Raw genomic sequence first — 6,705 nt, forward strand, 5'->3', positions numbered from 1 at the left:
CTCTTACACAGCAGGACAGATCCATGGTTATTATAACTCACTCTCTCTCCCTGTACCTGTCCGGAAAAGGATCAATAACAAACTGCCATGCAGGGAATGGATGCCAATGTTGACACTGATTGTGGCCCCAGAAACTGGGTGTTTCTTTGCTCTGTACTGTTATTGTTTTTACCTGTACTACCTCAATGCACTCTGTACTCACTAAATGTGACTGCACTGTGTAATGAATTGACCTGTATGATCGGTTTGTAAGACAAGCTTTTCACTGTACCTCGGTACAAGTGACAATAATAAACCAACACCAATACCAATTCTCAAATATCCTGAATCCCTAAAACTGCACAATTCCCAAATACCCCAAACCTCAAAACCGTGGGATCCCCTTAATAAATATCAAGACATTGGTCAGGCTGCACTGGAGTATTGTGTGCAGTTTTGGTCACCCTGCTATTGGAAAGATGTTACTAAACTGGAAAGAGTGCTTAATTTACAAGGATGTTGCCAGGACTCGAGGGCCTGAGTTACAGGGAGAGGTTGGGCAGGCTAAGACTTTATTCCTTGGAATGTAGGGGACTGAGGGGTGACCTTATAGAGGTGTATAAGATCATGGGGGGCATAGATCGGGTGAATGCACACAGCTTTTCCCAGGGTTGGGGAATCAAGAACGAGAGGGCACAGGTTTAAGTCGAGAGGGGAGAAATTTAATAGGAACTTAAAGGATGACGTTTTCAAACAGAGAGTGGTCCGTACATGGAAGGAGCTGCCAGAGAAAGTTGAGACAGGTTCAATACCAACATTTAAAAGAAGTTTGGACAGGGACATGAATAGGAAAGGGTTAGGGGGATATGGATCAAATACAGGCAGATGGGACTCGCTGAGATGGGCAATGGGCATGATTGAGTTGGGCCGAAGGGCCTGTTTCCATCCTGTATGACTCTGAGTCGAACTCATGACTAGTTCTCAAATACCTGAACCCTGACCCTGAGCCTCACGGTAAAATCCCTGAATCCAGAACCTCCCTACCCTTCTACAATGTTGGCCAATTGGAAATGGCAGAGTGGTGGGACCTTCCTTAACAGCTGAAAATGACATTTATTGACATTAGTATTTAAGAAGTATCTAGACTCGCACTTGAATTGCCTAGACAGTGGGCTATGGAAGTGCTGGACGATTGGATAACTACGGATTGGTGCCCACTGGTTGGCTTGGATGTGCTGGGCTAAATGGCCGGTTTCTGTGCTGAATGAAATAGCGACTCTTCCCCCGTGCTGCACGGAAAGCATCAGGTAGGATCTTGTGCTCAAGTCTGAGGAAGATTGTCAAAGGATTCAGCAGGATATTGACTAATTGGAAATCTGGGCAGAGAAATGGCAGATGGAGTTTAATCTGGACGTGTGTGAGGTGTTGCACTTTGGGAGGTCAGATGTAAAAAATGTACAGCACTCTGGAGGGCAACTTGATGAAAGGTCATTAACCTGAAATATGAAAGTCCACAGTGAATGGCAGGACCCTCAGGAGCATTGATGTACAGAACAATCTTGGGGTACACGTCCACAGCTCCCTGAAAGTGGCAGCATGAGTAGACAGGGTGGTAAAGAAAGTGTACGGCATATGTCCCTTCATCGTTCGGGGCATTGAGTGTAAAAGTTGGGAAGACATGTTGCAGCTGTAAAAAACTTTGGTTGGGTCTCCTTTGGAGGACTGTTTACTCTGGGAGCTTCAGATGACCAAGGAATTTCATTGCACCCTGGTGTATATGACAATAAACTCATCTGAATCTGATTCTGTGTTGTGTCCAGTTATGGTTGCCGCATTATTGTGGCGGGTTTGGAGAGGGTGCGGAAGAGGTTCACCAGGATGTGCTTGGATTAGGGAGAATTGGCTATAAGGAGAGATTGGACAAACTTGGGTTGTTTTCTCTGTAGTGTCAGAGGCTGAGGGGAAACCTGAAAGAAGTTTATAAAACTATGAGCAGTATAGATAAGGTAGGTAGTCAGAGTCATTTTCCCAGGATAGAAATGTCCACTACTAGAGGGCATGGCTTTAAGGTGAGAGGCGGAAAGTTTCAAGGAGATTTACGAGGCAGGTTTACAGAGAGCGGTGGGTGCCTGGAACACACTGCCAGGGGAGGTGGTGGAAGCAGATATAACAGCAACATTTAAAGGATATTTAGACAGACACATGATCAGCAGGGGATAGAGGATATGGACCACGTGCAGGCAGATGGGATTAGTTTTGATTGGCATCATGGTCGGCACAGACACTGTGGGCCGAAGGGTCTGTTCCTGTGATGTACTGTTCTACAGTCTGTGTTTAACCCCACAGTCTCTGTAACTGAGGCAGTAATGTGCCGCACACTGAGCCACACAGATGTACCTGCCGGCTCTATTTTGACAGTAAGAGGCACATTGCAACAACAGCTGTGCAACACAGTACTGAGGTCATGGACCCTATCGGGATTACTGCTGGCTGTCTTGAGGCGAATTAAAGTGGATAAATCCCCAAGGCCTGTCAAGGTGTCCCCTCTGACCTTGTGGGAGGCTAGTGCAGAAATTGCATCTGGCCCTGGCAGAGATACTTAAAACGTCCTTAGCCACAGGTTAGGTGCTGGACGACTGGAGGATAGCTAATGTTGTTCCATTGTTTAAGAAAGGCTTTAAGAATAAGCTGGGAAATTATAGGCCAGTAAGCCTGATGTCAGTCATGGGTAAATTATTGGAAGGTTCTCTGAGGGACAGTATATATTAATCTTTGGATAGGCAGGGCCTGATTAGGGATAGTCAACATGGCTTTGTGCATGGTAGGTCATGTCTAACCAATCTTAAAGAGTTCTTCAAGAAGATCGATGAGGGAAGGCAGTGGACGTTGTCTACATGGACTTTAGCGAGGCCTTTGACAAAGTCCCACACGGGAGGCTGCTTCAGAAGGTTAAGTCACTTGGCATTCAGGATGAAGTAGCCAACTGGATTCAACATTGGCTTAACGGGAGAAGCCAGAGAGTGGTAGTAGATGGTTGTCTCTCTGACCAGAGGTCTGTGACTAGTGGTGTGCCGCAGGGATCGGTGCTGGGTCTGTTGTTGTTTATCATCTATATTAGTGATTTAGATGATAACATGGTAAACTGGATCAGCAAATTTGTGGATGACACCAAGATTGGGGGCGAGGAAGGCTATCAAAGCTTGCAGAATGATCTTGACCTGGAAAATGGGCTGAAAAATGGCAGATGGAATTTAATGCAGTCAAGTGTGAGGTGTTGCACTTTGGGAGGACCAACCAGGGTAAGACTTACACAGTGAATGGTGGGGCTCTGAGGTGTGCAGTAGAACAAAGGAACCTGGGAATACAGGTCCATAGTTTCTTGAAAGTGGCGTCACAGGTAGCTTGGGTTGTAAAGAAAGCTTTTGGCACATTGGCCTTCAAAATCAGGGCATTGAGTATAGGAGCTGGGATTTTATGTTGAAGTTGTACAAGATGTTGGTGAGGCCAAATTCATAGTATTGTGTGCAGTTCTGGTCACCTACCTACAGGAAAGATATCAATAAGCTTGAAAGGGTGCAGAGAAAATTTACACCGATGTTGCTGGGATTTGAGGACCTGAGTTATAGGGAAAGGTTGAATAGGTTAGAACTTTATTCCCCGGAGCGCAGGAGAATGAGGGGAGATCTTATCAAGGGAGACAAAATTATGAGGGGTATAGATAGGGTGAATGGACGCAGGCTTTTTCACCTCAGGTTGGGTGAGACTAGAACTTGAGGACATAGGTTTATGGTGAAAGGTGAAATATTTAAGGGGAATCTGAGGGGGAACTACTTCACTCAGAGGGTGGTGCGAGTGTGGAACGAGCTGCCAGCTGAAGTGGTGGATGAAGGTTCAATTGTAACATTTAAGAGAGGTTTGGATAGGTACATGGATGGGAGGGGTTTGGAGGGATATGGTCCGGGTGCAGGTAGATGGGACTAGGCAGAAGATCAGGTCGGCATGGACTAGAGGGGTTGAAGGGCTGATTTCTGTGCTATTGTACTCTATGACTCTCTAACACATGTACACCAACATACTCCTTCGTAACCCGGTGATGAAACCATGAATCCAAAACCAAAATAGATAAGATAAGAAACTGCCCCAGTTTCCATCAGGGAAGGGATGAAAAAGCCTGTGTTTGATCTGCTTCCTGTATAACGAGTCAATCTCGATTTTCTGGTTACATCCACGGTTTGCTACAGAGGGATTCTGGGTGGCATCACCTAAATTCACCTTGGACACCAGCACTAACAGTGTTCTTACCTGTCACACTGTCTCCCCAGCTGATAGTGTTTTGGCAAATGCACAATTCCCACTGTTTCTCCACTCATAAAAGACGTTAGCAAAACCTTCGGGGGTCGAAATGCCAAGGGATCACTCAGTTGTAAGGAATCTACATGCAAAGTACATCAGAGACACAGGCCATTCAGCCCAGCTGGTTGATGCTCCAACTCACTCCCATCAGCTCAATAGCACTATCCAGTCCTTCCATTTCTTTCTCCCTTCTGTTTATCCAGCATCCTTTGACATTTGCCTCATTTACACTGTGTGATTGGATGTTCCACCCTCGGAGTGAGCTCTGTTGCCTTTGAGAAGCTGGTGGATTGCCATCCATTCCAAGAGCTCGAGGCACAGAGATCTACGCTAATACCTCAGTGCAGACCCGAGGGAGTGGTGCACTGGGCCAAAGAAGACATTGGGCCTCATTTGGTCTCTTGGACGGTTGTAAATGATCCCATGGCTCCTGTCTAAAGAACAGCGGGAGGCAAGTTCACCCAGTGTCGGGCAACAGCTATCCCTCAAATCAACACTACAGTAAACACCTCAACCACTGCCCTGCAGTGTGTGTGTCCTCACTTACTCACGTTGACTACCAGCCCAGCAACACCTTTTTTTGACACAACAGGCCATTTGGCCCATTGAGTCCATGCCACTCCCAACAGAGCAATCATACTTCCTCCCGCCAGCTTAATTTCCCTGTAGTTCTACAACTTGTCCTTTCTCACATTCAAACCCCCTTCATTCCTTTTGCCACTCACACATGAGGGACAATTTGCAGCAGACAATTAACTTACCAGCACACCTTTGGGATGTGGGAGGGAACTGGAGCATCTGGAGGAAACTAAAGCATCCAGACAAAACTCATGTGGTCACAGTGAGAACATGCAAACTCCACACAGACAGCACCCGGGTCAGGATCGAACCTGCATCACTGGAGCAGTGAGGCAGTAGCTCCAACTCTGCACTACCTGCCACCCTGGTACAAACTCAGTTTTGCAACTCTCATCCTTGCCTGCAAACCCTCCCCCTCACCATCTCAGTCACCCTCTCCAGCCCTACAACCCTTGTGGTCTCCGATCGGGCTGTATGGGCACCTCTGTCGGAACTGTTCAGCCAACAACCACCGGGCTTCCCACTGAACGGTGCCCAAGCCCCAGAATTCTTTCACAAAACCTTTCCATCTCCGCCTCTCCTTCCTCCTTTCAGATGCACCAACACCGGTTGTGATCTGATATTAAACCTTTTGCACCTCTATGAAGTGATTTGGCATATTTTAGATTACCAGGTGCTATATAAATGTAATTTATTCTTGTTATCCCATACAAAGACAAATCCCAGCCCTTCTGCTGTGTGTACCTGTGTACATCTGTTCTGCCACTGACATAGATCTCAGCCTGTGCATTGATCGACAGTTACCTGAACACGTTTTTGCAGAAGATGGGCTCACACGCAGTTTCATTGATGGCAGGGAACCCCATTTGTGTAGTGTTCAAATCTATCACGGCAGCTGCTGTGGAGAGGGATGTCCACAGCATCCCTCACTTTCTGTGACTCTCTGTCTATTACCTCACTGTGCAGAGGTGACAGGATGAGAGAGGTCACTGCTGAGATGTCGCTGTACAGAATATTACTGTGTCGCTGGATTAGACCCTCTCTGGCTGCTTGCACGGAATGCGGATTAGTCACTGAATGCCGAACACTGATATATTCATGCAACACACAAAGCACTGGAGGAACTCAGCAGATCAGGCAGCATCTATGGAGGGAAATGGACAGTCAACATTTCAGGTCGATATGCTTCCTCTGGACTGCAAGATGAAGGGTCTCGCTCCGAAACATCAACTGTCCATTTCCCTCCATAGATGCTGAGTTCCCTAGCACTTTGCGTGTTGCTCCAGATTGCAGTACCTGTAGTCTCCTGTGTCTCCTGATATGCTTGAGCTGCATTGTCTCCATGTGCAGTGTTTGGTAAAAGTCTGCTCAGAGCGCAGGTCAGAGTGAGCTGGCCGTTCACACCAGACCATGATCTCCTTAGGCAGGCCAAAGTCTAACTGAAATACAGAAACCTTAAGGCTGGACAGGGTAATGTTTCCCTGGCTGGGTGTCTGTAACCAGTGGTCACAGTGCTGAAATAACAGGACAGTACTCAGCTCAGAGGTGAGAAGAAATTTCTTTACCCAGAAGGTGGTGGATCTTTGGAATTCTCTGCGCAGTCACTGAGGCTCAGTCACTGTGTATATTCAAGGCAAATTGATAGATTTGGTAACACAAGGGATTCTGAAGATGCTGGAATCTGGAGCAACACACACAAAATGCTGGAGGAAATCAGCAGGTCAGGCAGCATCTATGGAGCAAAATGATGTTTTGGGTCCGAAACGTTATCTGTTTATGTACCTCCAGAGATGC

Source organism: Pristis pectinata, chromosome 25 (genome assembly GCF_009764475.1).
Source record: "Pristis pectinata isolate sPriPec2 chromosome 25, sPriPec2.1.pri, whole genome shotgun sequence".
NCBI lineage: Eukaryota > Metazoa > Chordata > Chondrichthyes > Rhinopristiformes > Pristidae > Pristis > Pristis pectinata.